At 50.5% G+C, this 16,186-nt stretch overlaps 1 protein-coding gene across 2 annotated transcripts in view; it reads right to left on the bottom strand.

Moving 5' to 3' along the window:
• Nek6 (NIMA related kinase 6) overlaps nt 1-7,019 on the bottom strand; it is a 68,555-nt gene extending 61,536 nt beyond the window's left edge. For both annotated transcript variants that reach the window (XM_021633354.2, XM_021633353.2), the window contains exon 1: nt 6,867-7,019. The gene's annotated coding sequence lies outside the window, so the exon portion shown is untranslated. The remainder of the gene's footprint in view (nt 1-6,866) is intronic.
• Between the last annotated feature and the right edge of the window lie 9,167 nt (nt 7,020-16,186).

The following is a 16,186-nucleotide window of genomic DNA, read 5'->3' as shown; positions in this document are numbered from 1 at the left end:
TGAGTCTTTTTGTTTTGTTTTGATTTTCGAGACAGAGTTTCTCTGTGTAGCCTTGGCTGTCCTGGCCTTAATTTGTAGACCAGGTTAACTTGAACTCACAGAGATCCACCTGTCTCTGCCTCCTTGACTACTGAGATTACAGCACCTAACTGAAATACGAACCTTTAAAAATTATATTTTGGGGGAGGCTAGAGAGATGGATGAGGTTAAGAGCACTAGCTGCTTTTCCAACAGACCTGGGTTCAATTCCCAGCACCCATATGGCAGTTCACAACTGTATGTACCTCTGGTTCCAGGGGATTCAACACACTCCTACACACATACATACAGGAAAAACACCAATGCACATAAAATAAAAATAAATCGTTAAAAAATATATAATTTCCCAGGCATGCTGACATACACCTCTAAACCCAGCACTCAAGAGGCACAGGCAGGAAGAGTTCGAGGCCAGGTCTACATAATAAGTTCCACATCAGTGAGAGAACTACACTGAGATCTTGTCTCAAAACAAATTTAAATTTATTTTTTATTTGAATGAGAGTGTGTGCGTGTCTGATTGTCTGTGTGTGTACCATGTACATGCAGGTACCCAAAGAGGCCAGAAGAGGGCATCTGATCCCCACAGAACTGTGAGCTGTCTGGTAAGTGTGCTGGGAACTGACCCTGGGTCCTCCTCAAGAGCAAGTGTCCTTAACAACCACTGAGCCATCTCTCCGGGATGTGTTCCCTGAATGATACATGGGTGTGCCACACGCTGGCCAACCCAGGCGCCTCTAGTTCTGAGGCCAGAGTACACTCGGCCTGCTCCACATTGCTTCCCCTCATGCCCAGGCCCAGAAGCTATGATTCATGGCTTGAGAATAACCTGAGTGAAGCCACAGGACAGCTTCGTAGGCTCTCAGGCTGGGCACGCTCTCTGTACTTCGCTGTCCCTTCCTATCAATGGAGCAGAAGAGGGGGCTCCCTTTTGTCTGAAGCCACAGAATCTCTTCTGGTTTTGTTTTCCATCGAAATCATACAAAATTAACCTTTGTGGGCGCGTATGTGTGCATGAGATCCATCACAGGGCTTTGAACATGCTAGGCAAGTGCCCTATCATTAAACCACACCCAAAATGACACTTTTAAAATGTTGCACAACCAAAGTTGCTACCTAGCTCCAAACATTGTTTTAATCACCCCTCAAAAACAAACCCTACACTCATGAACCCCTTAACTTACTCCTCATGCCTCTTCCTCCCAGACCCTAGTGACTGTAATCTGCCTTCACCCCACAGGACTCTCTGGCCTGAATAGGCATCTAGTCTGAATAGTCTCCACAAGCTCCTTTTCTTAACATGACTCCTGGGAAAAGCCTTTTTGTGCACACAAGTGACAAGAAGGCGGAGTGGGTTTGCCCCTTCCCTCTGAGGAGCTCACATCCCTCATCCTCAGTGTCCTTTCAGAGAAGGCTCTTGTCCCAGGCCCCTTTCTTTTCAGTATCCATATCCTAAAGTCAATCTGGAGTGTGAGAAGTGGGGGCCGCTGCCAGTCCATGGACAGACAAGGCAGTAGAGGCTGGGCCTAGGTGAAGCCTGAACCAGGGGCTGCTGCAGGGAAGTGGCCCCCCCACGCCCATCTGCTCTGCTTTCCCCTCACAAGCCTAGTGGGCTTCAGGGGTGAGGAACTGAACAAACTTCCTCAAAAGCTGCCTGCAGTGGGAAAAGCCATTCCTGAGGTCAGGGTCTCCCCTGTCCCTTAGAGAGAGCCAACCAGCCTCCAATGGCCCAGGAAGACTCCCACAATACATGTGGCCTCCCTTGGGTCCAGTGGGCTTCACTGCAGACTGCAGAGTCCTCAGTGAGGATCCCAGTCCTGCTTGGGGCCTGCGATGGCCACTCCTGTCACTACAAACCTCTGCTGGGACACACTATATAAATAATTATCAAAACATCTGCCTCACTTCTTAACACACCACAGCTGACACAGCTCATGGACCTTCAGAGACTTTCCAACTTCATACCCAAACTGAGGGGGCGCACTGTTGTACCATGTGCTGAGTGGGTAGGAAGAAACAGATCTTCAAACTTTTTCTGGAGATGCCACGGGGCCATTCCGGCACTGAAATCTAGCCTCTTTCCAATATCTGTCTACTATGCCTGGCAAATCCTTTGTTTTTTAAACTTTATCTGTCAGGGTGTTTTGCCTGCACGTAAGTCTGTGCACCATACCCTTTTGCCGTTAGAGGCCAGAAGAGGAAGGCGTCAGGTGCCCCGGAACTGGAGTTGTGGACGGTTATAAGCTGCCAGGTGGGTACTGGGAATAGAACCCCAGTCCTTCGGAAGAGCAGCCCAGGCTGCCAACCACTGACCCCTCCTCTTTCCACCCTCAAGGCTCACATTCTTAATTTGATTATGAGGGCCTCAGTTTCCATTCCATAAAGCGGACAACTGGACAGCTTCCAATCCCCAGAGTCCACCCTACGTAGCCCACGGTGGGCGGCTCCACCCCTCGCTCTAGTGATCGGCTCCTTTTGGCACTAGGAGGCACCGAACTTGAGAACAGGTCACCGGAAAGTAACCATGCCCCTCTGCAGACCCCTTCCCAGAAATCCCCAGCTTAAAGGGCTGAAGGACAAGCATCCGTAAAAGGGTCGTGAACAAATCCCACCTCTGTCTGCCACCTGCACTGAGCGCAACGAGAATGTATGAAAGGGGGCACACCCGAGCCTCTCGGTGACAGGGTGACAAAGGAGGATACCCCTTAAAAGAATCTTTCTCCAGGGCCACCGTGATTTTGAAGTGTGAGGGTTAAACAATTTGGGGGAAAGGCAGGCGCCTAAGGCTTCCCACAGCGACTACCGCCCCCTTCCCTGTCGGCATTCCTTCACTTGGTGGAATTCCTACACAAAGCCCCCTTTTTCCTTTCTATGAGGTCACCAGCGCATAGAAGTCCAAGAGAGAAAAAACAGCTCCCTGTGGGTAAAGCCTTTGGAACTGAATGAATCCAGGGGCCCCACCTGCAGTCTGACAGCCCCTCCAGGGTGCAGCTCCAGGGGTGGTAACTGAGGGTTTTTTGGGGGTGTTGCAATCCTACCCAACCCAGTCCAAGAAGCCTGCCTAGGAGACCAGCTCCTCAGCTGCCAGACCACATGAGAAAGTTGCCTGTGGGGACTTAAATCTACAAGTATCCCCTGTATATGTGGGTCTGTATTCACATAGCAAGTCCTGCTGGAGTGACAGATGTCAAAAAGCCAGGTCACACTCTCAAGTTCAAGTTCCCAGGATTAACGTCACAGGAAATTACATCACTAACGGATGTGCCCCAGTGCTACTTCTGTCTGGACCTTGGGTCTGAGATGGACACAGGTCTGGCCTGAAGATGGATTGTGTGTATGTCACCAGATTTGGACAGAAACGAGGGAAGTTTCCAAAAAAAGAAAGAAAAAGAAAAACGACAGACAGATGACCTTACCTGGGCTGACAGAACAGAGAACACAGTCAGCAAAACATGCAGTGCCTGCTCAGAAACTCCAAAACCCTTTACAGATACCCAGACCCCCCCAGATGACCCTTCCATGATCTCCCTGCTCCGAGAGCCCGAGGCCTAAGGGCTAGCAAACTCCCTCACTTTGCTACCTATGATGGTGTCAGCAAAAATTAAGTTAAATAAATAAAAATCTAGAAACAAGGCCTATTTTTACCTCCGCAAATCACAGGCCAGATGGGGAGAAATCTATCAATGCCAGAACTGTGGCTGAGTCTTCCCATAAGATCTATTACTTCACGCCTTACATTAAGGCATTGCATTGCAAAGCACTCTGCCAGTGTTGATCAGTTTGCAGAACTTTCTGGAAGAGGAAGAGCTACCTTTCCCTTTTAATGCTGGAGGACACAGAGCTGGGCAGACACAGCCCAAACCACACAGGTCCTTGCACACAGTCCTCCTCTGAAACACCAGAAACAGACGTGAATGAGGAAGTGAACTGGAAGACCCAGTTCTGAATGACAGGTGACAAGGAGTCTTTGCAAAAAAAAAAAAAAAAGATCATGTCAGATATTCAGGATGGAGAGTGAGGCCCCAAGGAGCTCATTCTCCATATCTCTAAGAAGGTCTGAGGCTGCTGGGTTCTTCCTGGGGGCTGAGTCCAGCTTTGTCTCCAACTTAAATCTATACTGTTTATTTAATCAATTTATTTATTTAGATGGGGTCTTGGTGTATAATCCTGGGATACCTGGTACGTGCTGTGTAAGTCCAGGCTGGCCTAGAACTTAAAGCAATCCTCCTGCCTCAGCCTCCCAAAGCACCAGGATTATGTACGTGAGCCACCACACCTGGCTGTAACCCGTATCTAATCTTGAATGACTCACCAAGTCCTCCGCCCTCACCTCTCTCTTTGGTGCAGCCCGAGAGGAGAGAAATGATATTCTCCTTTTGACAATTGTTTGTCCATCCTTGGCACTTGGAAAGACTGTAGTCCACTTATTCTGGTGGCTCAGCAGCCTTTGGGAGGACCTCTCCCAGAACTCTGGAACCAGGCAGGCCCTGCAGAACCTGGCCTGTCTTAACTCACTTAGCTTTACAACATGCCAGAAAAGCAAAACACAATTAAGATAGCTGGTGTGCTTTCCGTTGAGAAAGCTGGTCCTGGAATCACAGACAGGAATTTAAATCCTGACTTTGCCATTTACCAGCTTATCAATGTACCCGAATGCTGCAAGTTCACAGGAAGACTACAGACTCTGTCCAGACAAGCCTTCGTGCAAATTCTGAGTCTACTGCATACTCTATAGTCTCTGGTCTCTTCATGAATAGAATGGGCACCATGACAGTTCTCATCTTAGAGTGTCGGTGAGCCCGATGGTAGGAAATAACTTCAGACTTGCTCAGCACAAGGCATATCCTCAGTCACGGGGGCCACTGGTCACGCTGTTACTAGCTATGCCAGCCAGGTCGTCTCTCATAGTGTCTGTTTTCTCATCTGTACAACACAGACAATAATTTCTGACTTATGGTGAGCCCCAAGGAGCAGATGCTCAAGTTCTCAGCACTCAGGCTGTGCACCTTAGGATGTCAAGTGTCAAGCCTGGGGCCCAGTGGAAGGACCTCAAAGGCAGACAGGTGGCTCGGACCTTGGCCATCACCCTCTCACTGGTGGCCTGGGACACAAGTTTGATCTCTCTATGATTCCGATTCCTCCTGCACAAAACCAAAACCAGAGTGGGATGCCAGGACAGATAAGGACTCCCTGGATCCATTCTCAGCACAAGTAGGTACTCTGTAAATGATTCAACCCCTTTGCCTCCTCCTTTCTCACTCCCCTGTCACCTGGGAAGGCCAGGATCTCCATTTCTGGAAACCTAACCAGCTCTAAATCCTGGCCAATGCTTAAGTCCGAGGCTTGAATTTTTAGAGATAGTAAATGACTTTTGTCGTCATTTCTGAAGCAGACTGGGCTCAGAGGCTCACAAACCACAGGGACCATTTTAAACCCCGGGCCTTTTCTTCTGGGAAGTTAGGCAAGAACCTTCCCAAATGTTTGCCGTAGGGCCCTCTGCCAGGGAGTGACTCACTCCTCCGCTCCCCACAGGCATATTTTATTTGGGGGTGGGGGGATCCAGGGAGGGCCTGGCCCTGGTGGGGGAGGGGAACAGTTCCAACACATCCAGAAGGTGGGGATATTTTTTCTTCTCCAGTTTTCAGGACAAAGGGGAAAAAAAGAACATGGGTCTTTTTTTGTTTCCTTCCAGGTTTTGTCTACTGAAAGACGATGTCCAAAGTTCACTGGTTAAGTTCCTCCTGTTGGGAGTCAGGCACCCATTCAATGAAATTCTTCTCCCATTAGCAACAGGGTTTTTAGCATGCCCTTTTACACACACCAGACTCCTGTGAGGACATTTTCCCCTCAGAGACTCAAACTGCGTTTTGCCAGTGGAGAGAAACTGTGAACAGAAACTTTCTGAAGTTTGCTCTAAAGCAGTTAAAACTTCCAACCGAGGTTTTCAACACACACACAAACTGTCAGTCAAAAACTGCAAGGACAGCCCTCAGAGGACGTGTCCTAAGCATGCTGTCACCCGTTCGTTACTGTCTCTGGGGCTCGGATAAAACAGGGAAATATGATTAACTTAGAGGGACAGGCAGAGAGGACAAGTATCTGGGGCCCTGGGTCTCCCTCGGGCCTAACCCCTAGGTATGGGGGTGGGGGTGGGGACCAGAGTCCAAATCTGGCCTAGCTAGCGAGAGTCACGGACAAAGCCAGGGAAGTAAGACGTATTTAGAAAACCTCAATTCAAGTCCAGTGCAGCCCCCTCCCCAGCCTGCGTGGCCATGCAGTGTCCTGCCAGGGCCGGGCTGAGCGGCTTCCACCCGAGTCACAACCTAGGGAATCTGCGGGTCTGTCCCAGGGCCCCAGACTCACAGAATCCGGCCCAGCACCCATCCGGTGCCCTCTCCGGACAGGGTCATCCGGCACATCACACACACTGGCCCGCAGTGTGGGGCGCTCAGCCTGGATCCTAAACACACTCGTATGGAATTTGTACACTTTTGCCTGTGCACGTGTGCACACACTCACTCGGGAACGTTCAGACACGTGGGCACACGTACTTTTCTGGCACTCCCGGTAAACAACCGATAAACGATTAAGCGGGACAGAGCCTGTCTACCAGCACCGGTCCACCCCAAACTCACAGCCGGGGCCCCCCGATGTGCACACGCACGCACGCACTCCCGCGCAGCGGGGCGGATGGAGCCCCGCCGCGGACACCTCGGCCTCCTGCGGGCGTCCCCGCCGCCTCCCCAGGCACGCGCGCGCGCCCACAACGCCTCGAGCGACGGCCCCACGCCCTGGCCCGCGCCCCTCGCCGGCCCCAGGCCACTCACCGGCGCCGGCGGCTCTCTCGGCGGCGGGCGGAGCGCGGGTCGCACGCGAGTTGGCGACAGGGCGGCCGCAGCTAGTCCACCGGGTTCAGCCGCCGCTTCTGCGCGCGCCCGCGCGCCCGCCCCTCCCCGCCGCGGGGCCGCGCCGCCCCCTGCGCCCGTGCGCGCGCCCGCCACGCAGGCTAGGGGGCGCCGGGGGCGCGCTCCCAGCCTAGGCGCTGTTCGTCTGGCTCACGTTGGGAAACTGAGGTCCAGACTCTTAAGTCCTGGCCGCTGAACCCCTGTGCGCGGGCTCTAGACTCTTTAAGATGCAAATTTGCAGGGTAGCTAACCCGTGGACCCTTCCCCACGCCCATGGGGTCCCCAGCAGCTGACATTGCTCCCACTACAGTCCTAGCACGGCTGAAATTGACCCTTCCACCGAGTGGAGCAGGAGCTGATAGAATGGAGTGCTTTCCTAACCTCAGCACTGGGGAAGTTGGGCACCTGTAATCCCAGCATTAGGAAAGCTGAGACAGGAACGTTTGAAATTCAAAGTCATTCTTGGCTTTACAGCAAATTCCAAGCCAGCCTGGGCTACATGAGACACTGTCTTAAAAAATAAAAAATAGTGCTCAGTATGTACAAAAGTACAAACAGTGCTCCATACAGGCACGAAAGTAGGCCCTAGGGTAGATCCAAGTTCCTGCCTTCAAAGTGCCAGTGTCTCCTGGGGAAATTACCCTCCTGGGAACTCCAGGCCTGCCAAGGGTCAATGTGCAGAAAGTTCTAGAAGGAGTAAATGGCTCCACTAGGGGGCCAAATAGCCCAGAGGGACCTGAGTTTGATCCTCCAGACCGACATGGTGGAAGGAAAGAACTGACTCCGGCAAATTGTCCCTAACCTTCACATGCCCTCCACATGCTCACTGTGTGGTATGTTTAAAACAAAAACAAACAACAAACAAACAAACAAAAACCTCTTCATCTATGAAAACTTAACAACCCCACTAGGATGTCCAAGCTTCACTGGGGAGCAATTATGGAGACTTCCACTTGCCCTCAAGAGGGGACGCTCCTGGCTGGGAGGCATTGCTGCTCTTGACTATACTAGACCGTCTGCGTCCCCGAGGACACCTGCCAGCTGTCCATTAGTCTGCTGTGCTGGTCTGGGCACCCTGCTGAGTGGGCTTCAGCTACCTACCCAAGTCCACAGTGACCAGGCCCGTAACCTACGCTGGCACCTCTGCCTGCCTCGTGGGCCTCAGTCCCTGTGACAGAGACATCGTGCCACCCTTGTGCCCATTTCTTAGATGGCTTTAATGATGCCAGAGCCCAAAGTCCCTCAGGTGGTGAGTGGCAGACCTGGAAACAGATTACAAGAGTTCTAGTTTCAGCACCTTATTGCTAGGCAACCTGGCCCTAGGGACCCGGTGTGAGAAAGGCATGGTCACCAGCCCAGAGCAGCCAGGCTGGTTCCCTGAGCCTAGGAAGAGGGAAGTGACACCAGCTAGTTGTCCCTGACTTCCACATACACATTGTGGATTGGGGCATGTGCACACACACAGAGAAAAACGTTGTTTTGAAAAATGACTGCTTAACACCTGCTCAAGGAAGTCTGAGCTTCTCGGGGAAGCAGACGGCAGGATAGATAAAGTTAAACAGGGCCAAGACGGGAGGACCAGGGGTGCTTTCTAAGATGCTATCAGGAGGGAAGGTCTCTGCTAAGGAGAGGGTGGTCGTTAGAGGCCTGCTGTGTTCTGACCAGGTACCATGCTGTCAGAAATGTCCTGGCGAACTGCAGAACAGCTTAGGAGCAGTGTCAGACCGCAAGCTTTCTTGTGGGACTGGTGCTCATTTCCCCCTTCTGCAAAGGACTCTATCATCAGACAAAGCCTTTTCCCAGCCTCACAGAGCTCACAAATACATGCAGTGTCCTCATTTTCTGGCTAGGAAACTGAGGTTCAGAGAGGTCAAGCCAAATATCCCAGGTCTCACAGACAGTGATGACCCTTAAAGGGAAATGTGGCTGTAGGCAAGCCGTCCTTAGCTGAGTGTTAAGAGAATGAGAGGCCCAGCCCACACACCTCTACACACCCAGTGAACTATAATTCAGGAACAGGATGGGTGGCTGCAGTCTTAAGGGGTAGGTGGAAGAAGCCATGCCCACAGTGCTCCCAACCTTCCCCCCTCTCAGTTCTACTTCCTTCTCTGAGGCCTCAGAGCTGCTGACACGCTATGACATAAAATCGAGTTCAGTCAGCTCAAAGACCCTCACCTTCCCTGAAGCAGCCATCTCTCTGCAGAGGAGAGATAAGTGCCTCAGCCCCAGTCACTTTTGTTTTCAACTCACAGGAGTTTTTAGTGAGTCCCAAAATGAGTCACCGAGAAGAGGTACTTGCAAAATACCTCCCAGATTTAGCATGGCCGCCTCTCTGTGCACTGGGCCTGCCTGTGCCTCCCACTGCTAGCCACACTAGGAATGTGGTCTCAAGGGCAGGCTCTGGGTCTGCCCTGGAGACTTTCAGGATGAGGCTGTGTTGTTTCATTATCACTGTGCAATAGAGCAAGAGAAAACACCTTGGCTCTCTCTGCACCTTCCCTGGGGAAGCAGCCAGGAACTTCTGCTGCTGGCCCAGCCATCAGCAAGCTGTGACCTCAATGGGAGACTTTGACTCTCTGTATCCCCTTAATGGGGTAGCAATTCATGGGCTGCAGATGAAGACGCAGCAGCTCACAGAAGGAGACAGGTATGAGCCGGCGTGGGACATGCTCCTGAATGGAGACGTTGCTGGAGTACATAGACAGGAGGACAGTTTGTAAGAGAGGGAGGTATGGGAACCAGAACCAGACTGCACCCAGCCATACCCTGGGAGCAAAGTGTCTCCTTAATAGCATCTTTGTGGTAGGATTTTAGTAATTTACTGATGTGCTTTTAGATGAGGGTGGGAGGGCAGTCTCATGTTCCTCAGCCTAGCCTTGAACTCATGGGCCTGAGATCTTGCTGCCTCACCTTCCCAAGAAGCTGGACCTTGCCAGCTGCAGTGGTGGGAGAGTGCCAGCTTGGTCTGTGGTTCTCATTTTCTCTATCCTCTCATCTGCTGTGATTATCCACAGCAATCTTCTCACCCCCAAAGCGCTTCTGATTGGAAGATCAATGGCGTGTATCTTCCTAAAGGGCAGGGGTGGAGGGAAAAGTATGTGGTACCCAATCTCCCTCTACCTGGAGATACCTGCCAGTTTGGAAAGGCCCTTGGGGGACTTCATGTTATATCAAGTGCAGAACAGGGCCTCTGGATTGCTGGGCCATCCTTACTGCAAGTCTCAGCATCTGTATGTCCAAGAGCAGGGGACCTCACTAGCCAGGGAACCACCCCCGCCCCCACCAGCTGGCAAAATGGTCTCCAAGAACACTTGTACTGGCTAGTTTTGTGTCAGCTTGACATAAGTTAGAGTCACTGGAGAGGAGGGAGACCCAGTTGAAAAAAACACTCCAATAAGAGCTGGCTATAGGCGGTCCTATATTTTCTTAATTAGTGACTGATGGGGGAGGACCCAGTCCATTGTGGGTGGGGCCACCCTTGGCAGGTGGTCCTGGGTTCTATAAAAAAGACTGAGCAGGCCATGCAAAGCAACCCATGGCCTCTGCATCAGCTCCTGCCTCCAGGTTCCTGTCTTGCTCCAGCTCCGGTCCTGACTTCATTTGGTGATAAACTGTGATGTGGACAAGTAAGCTGAATAAATCCTTTCCTCCCCAAGTTGCTTCAGTCGTAGTGTTTCGTCACAGCAGTAGTAACCCTGACTGGAGACCCTGCCTTCCAGGACCGCCTGTTAATGCTGTGCCTTCTGGGATATTTGATAACGAAGGAGATTCAGGACATGAGATTTTCCCACCTCCACCCAAGCCATCGCTGGCTCATCTTTTAAACGTGTATATAATGTGTGTGTGGGGGGGGGGTCGTTTTGTGTGTTGTTCCTCAAGAAGTATACACCTTGTTTTATTTGTTGTTTTTGTTTTGTTTTATTTTGTTTTTTAAGACAAGGTCTCTCACTATCTCACTGGGTCCTGGGACTCTGCAATTAGGCTAGGCTGGCTGGTCAAAGAGCCCCAGGGATCCTCCAGTCTGGGTAGTGGGATTAATTAAAAACATTCCTGCCACCTCCAGTTTTCAGCTCACAGATTCAAACCCTGCTGAGCCATGGTGAGCACCCAGAACTGAGCCTTTCATGGACACCCTTGACTGGTTTTCTCAGCTTTGCCTTGAGGACCTCTGCAGAGCCTGTGAACCCAGGAGTTTTGAGGCCTCTACGCTGCCACAAGCTGCCACAGGAGTGTGCAGTTTGCAGCTTCTAGAAGACAACATACCTGGCAGGAAGCCTGGGGGTGTCATTTTGACCCCTGGGGTCAGTGTGTCTGGGTGTGAAGGTCAGGGGTCAACTTTGAATGTTATGTCTTAAGAGCCCGATCATTTAGTGTTTTGTTTTGTTTTTTTAATTAATTTAAATTTGTGTGTATGGGTGTCTTGCCTGCATGTATGTATGTATGCCACATGTGTCTGGTGCCCATGAAGGGCAGAAGAGGGCAATGAGTCCCCTGGAATTGGCGTAACAAACAGTTAGCAACTCTGTGGGTATTGGGACTTGAACTGGGGTCCTCAGCCAGAGCAGCAAGTGCTCCAAACTGATGAGGCATCTCTCTCTGCCAGCATCTTTCTTTTTGAAATAAAGTGATGGCCTAAGGTTCACTGATTATGTCAGGGTGGCTGGCCAGTGACTCCCAGAGGTCTACCTGTCTTGGCTGCACAGAGTGGAGATTGCATGCACCTGTCACGACCCTTGGCTTTTTGCTAGGCGCTGGGGATTTAACTCGGGTCCTCACGTTTGCTTGGCAGGCACTTCACCAATTGAGTCATTTCCCCAGCCCTTAAATGGGCCTTTAAAGCTGAGGATGTTTGCCATTGGAACATAGGTCTTCTGATGTTGGTCTGAGAAAAATCATGGCTGGAGACTTGGTCTTCCCTCCACCCCTGCGACAAGGGTGGCAAAGGGTTCACCTTGGCTCCCAAATCTCCTTGGGGGCCTCAGGATTCAGTGTGCCCAGAAATCCCTACACACACAGGGTGGAGCTGGAGCTACCTGCTGTCCAGAAAATGCTACCTGCTCATAGCATCGCCTTCCACACTTCCATAGCAAATGGAATAGTAGCTGGCCCAGAGAAAACACAAATGAACAATAGGCCTTCCCAGACCTGGTTTTCTCCTTCTTCAAATGAGCTTCTCTATGTGGGCATCCAGTCCTGGATGGGAAAGTTCACAGATAAGAAAACTGAAGCTGCCAGTGATGGTGCATGCTTTTAATCACAGCACCCAGGAGGCAGAGACAGGTGGGTCTCTGAGTTTGAGGCCATCCTGGTTTACAGAGTGAGTTCCAGGACAGCCAGGGCTACACAGAGAAACCCTGTCCTAAAAACAAAGACAAAAATAGAAAGAAAAAAGAGAACTGGTGCTTGGTGAGAAGAGCCAGTGTTCTAACTCATACTTTTTCTAGATGTGAGTGTAGGGTGTGGGAGGATGTGTGTGTGTGGTACACGCCTGTACCCGGGGCACAGGCAGAGGCCAGCCTCGTGTCATCCAGCATGGGGCTGTGAGAGGGTGTCATCCAGTTTGGGGGGGTATGTGCAAAGGACAACCTCATGTCATCCTCAGAAGTCTTGCCTGCCTCCTCACTACCTAAAGCTCACCAATTAGGCTAGGCTGTCCAGCCAATAAGCTCCAGGGATGTTCATGCCTCCCTCTCCCCAGGGATTGCAAGAACATATCCCCACACCCAGAATTTTTATTCTGGGAACCAAACTCCGGTCCTCCTGCTTACAAGATAAGCATTTTACTGACTGAGCTATCTCACTAGAACTAACACACATTTTATAAGGGGTATCTCATAAGGCTGGACTCTTTAGCTCATCTCTGGGCATTGTCACATGTAAGGGGTTAGGGAATGAACTGGCTCAGCCCTGATTGTTTCTCTGGGGTCATTAAGTGTCCTTTTGGCTTTGGGAGCAAGTAAGAGTCCTGGGTAACCTTCCCATATTTCCTGTGGGAGTGTCTGCTCTAAGCCTGAGGTTTCCCCTGCATGGCCAAGGCTCAGAGACTAGCTGCTCTCAGACCAGATGGAAGAAAGGGATCCTTGGATTTAAGGCCAGTGACACACCACTGGTCCTCCAGTCCCAAACATGAAGTGAATGGATTGGTGCGGATTGGATGTGGCTTTCTCAGCCCTGGTTTACTTAGGGAAGAATGCAATTTTCCTAACACATACCAATGCCATTTTGGAGCTGTCATAGGGAGTAAGATGGCTGGGACTGCAAATCTTTGTTTGAGATAGGTCTCACTATGTAACCCTGACCAGCCTTGAACTCAATTCTCCTGCCTCTGCCTTCTGAATGCTATAATTACAGATGTAAACCACCATGCCCAAGTGAGGCCTGGAATTTTCTTCCTCTTCTTCTTCCTCCTCCTCCTCCTCCTCCTCCTCCTCCTCCTCCTCCTCCTCCTCTTCTTCTTCTTCTTTACATTTTTTAAATTTTACTGGTATGAGTATTTTACTTGCATGTATGTATGTGTACCATGTACTCAAGGTGGCCAGAAGCGGGCATCAGATCCCCTGAAAATTGAATTACAGATAGTTGTGAGCTGCTATGTGAGTGCTAGGAACCAAACCCCAGTCCTTCACACTAGCAGCAAGTGCTCTTAACCACTGAGCCAACTCTCCCAGCCCAAGACCTGGAGTCTTAAAGGCCAGATTGAGAAGGGGCTTATGGTTGTCTTGGCATTGCTCCTTCCCACCTGTAGTCCTGAAGCAGCATCCTTATGCCAAGGTGGAAGCTATCAGCTGAACCCTTCATCATGACAGGAAACCCTTCTCCCTCTCCCATGGGTATTCTGGGCACCTGGCTATTGCAACTCCTGCTGTTTTGGGATGATGTCCCTGGAAAGTCTACAGCAGTACATGCTCACTCTGAAAGAGAGGTGACGAGCCTGGGAGCTTCAGAGCCTCTGAAGATGGAGGAGGCAGGCTAAGCACTGTGTGACTGGGAGCCAGAGCCCGTGGCTCTGAATGGAATTGCTCAGCAGAGCCCTGGGACAGGCAGCTGTTAAGCCAGCCCATTCTTCCTGAAGCCTAGAGCTGAATCCCATAACACTATGACCCAAGCCTCTGGGCAGAGCTGGAGCTGAGAGTCTAGCCGGAAACCCAGACTCTGGAGGGAGTTCAGAGCCCAGCTCCCCAGTTCCTGGTGATGTGGCCTTAAGCCAGTTCCTTTACCCCTCTTCAGGACCTGGTTCCTTACCAGGTTTGGGGGAGGCTACTCCAGAGAAGAACATCATAATCCTTTCCAGAACCATCAGAGAGGGTCTCATCTGAAGCCTTAGGGCAGAGGAAGATTAATGAGGGAAAAGCACAATAAAATGTGTTTGTCCTAGTTTTATATGACACAGATACCTTCAGAAGGAAGACTCAAAGACCCAGGATGAGCTATTTAATTATTTTTATTCAGTGTGTGTGTGTGTGTGTGTGTGTGTGTGTGTGTGTGTGTGTTTCTGTCTATCTTTTGTCAGAGGACAACTTTATAGAATTGATTCTCTCTTTCCAGTAAATGGGTCTTGGGGCTTGAACCCAAGTCATCAGGCTTGGCAGCAGGTATCTTTACCCAGCTGTTATTTATTCTCAGGTTGGTGAAGCATAGATGGCCATGTGGAGTCATGGTTAGATAGAAGTCCATCTCCAGATGGCAATGGACAGAGTCAAGCTTGGACAAAAGCCTATCTGCAGTGTTGGCCCCAGCTAGGCCTGTAGGTACAGATTCTTGTAGGCCTTTCCTAGCATTCTTTCCTCTTGAGTGTGGGGCAGGATGCCTCTGGAATGAAGATCATGTGATTTGCTATCAGACAAGATGTCTTAACAGTTAGCTCCAAACAGAGAGCTAGGGAGGGTCTAGTGGCATTGTTAGACTGTGTGTGGCTTTGGTTCCCATGATCCACTTAGGAGAAGAGAGAGTCCAGCTCCCACAGCTTGTCTTGTGTGAGAGAAGGGAGCAAGACACAGGGACATCCATTGGCCCAGAGCTCATCAATTGGACTAGGATCTGCCAGAGCCTCTGGGATCCTCCTACTTCTGCCTCTCCAATATTTGCAAGCACACAACACCACACTTAGCATTTTCACACGGAATCAGACTCAGGTCCTCACACTCCCCAGGAAAGCACTTTTACAACTAAGCCATCTCCCCTTCAAGATTCCCATGATCAGCTGGCCATGGTGCCCCATCCCTGGAACCCCAGCGCTCAAGAGACTAAGAGAGCATCAAGCAGTAGTTTGTGACTAAGGCCTCTATTTTAAGGGTGTCATTTTCAGACCCCAATACCAAGCTCACATATAGCAGAAAATCAAGGTCTGTATACTCCTAGTCTAGTATCTTACATTATCCTATATTATCTCATTTAATTAACTCGGTATTACCTATCTGTTCAGATATCTGTAAAGCCAAGTGCTTGTCTGTTTTGTTTTGTTTTGTTGTTTTTACCTTATATTCTGTGAAAAGATACCTGTATAGATTTGTTCTGATGTCTCTTGATCTGTCTGTTATGGTGAAAGGTGGGCTGTGACCCTTTATGAAGGGGGGGAGTAGGGTACCCCTGCCTCTGTACTCACAGAGAAGGGGAAGGTAGCCAACCTGCCTGGAATAGCCAAATTCCAGTTTCTGGGGGTTGACTCCCAACCTCTGTGTCTTAGTCAGGGTTTCTACTACTGTGATGAAACATCAGGACCAAAAAGCAGGTCGGGGAGGAAAGGGTGTATTTGGCTGACATTTCCACATCACCATTTATTGCCAAAGGAAGTCAAGACAGGAACTCAAAATGAACAGAAACCTGCAGGCAGGAGCTGATACAGAGGCCATGGAGGGGCGCTGCTTACTGGCTTGCTCAGCCTGCTTCCTTCTAAAGCCCAGGACCACCATCCCAGGGTGATGGTCCCACTCACAGCGGGCTGGGCCCTCTCCCGTTGATCACTAATTGAGAGAATGCCTTGCAGCTGTATCTCAGATGGTCCTCAACTGAGGCTCCTTCCTCTCTGATGTTTCTAGCTTGTGTCAAGTTGACACACAAAACCAGCCAGTACTCTCTGCCTTCCTAGAGATTAACAAATAAAGAAGGACTCAGTTTCCTAAACCACAGCAAAAGCGTTGGGCTGAGGATGGAAGCCACGCCCTGCGTGCACTAGCATCTGCTCCCAATTCCAGTGTGTAGTGGAGTGTGGGCTTACACCAATGCATAAATAAATGCTGCTGGGA

This window comes from Meriones unguiculatus, chromosome 8 (assembly GCF_030254825.1).
Source record: "Meriones unguiculatus strain TT.TT164.6M chromosome 8, Bangor_MerUng_6.1, whole genome shotgun sequence".
In the NCBI taxonomy this organism is placed as follows: Eukaryota; Metazoa; Chordata; class Mammalia; order Rodentia; family Muridae; genus Meriones; species Meriones unguiculatus.
This window is presented reverse-complemented; position numbering and strand designations above follow the sequence as displayed.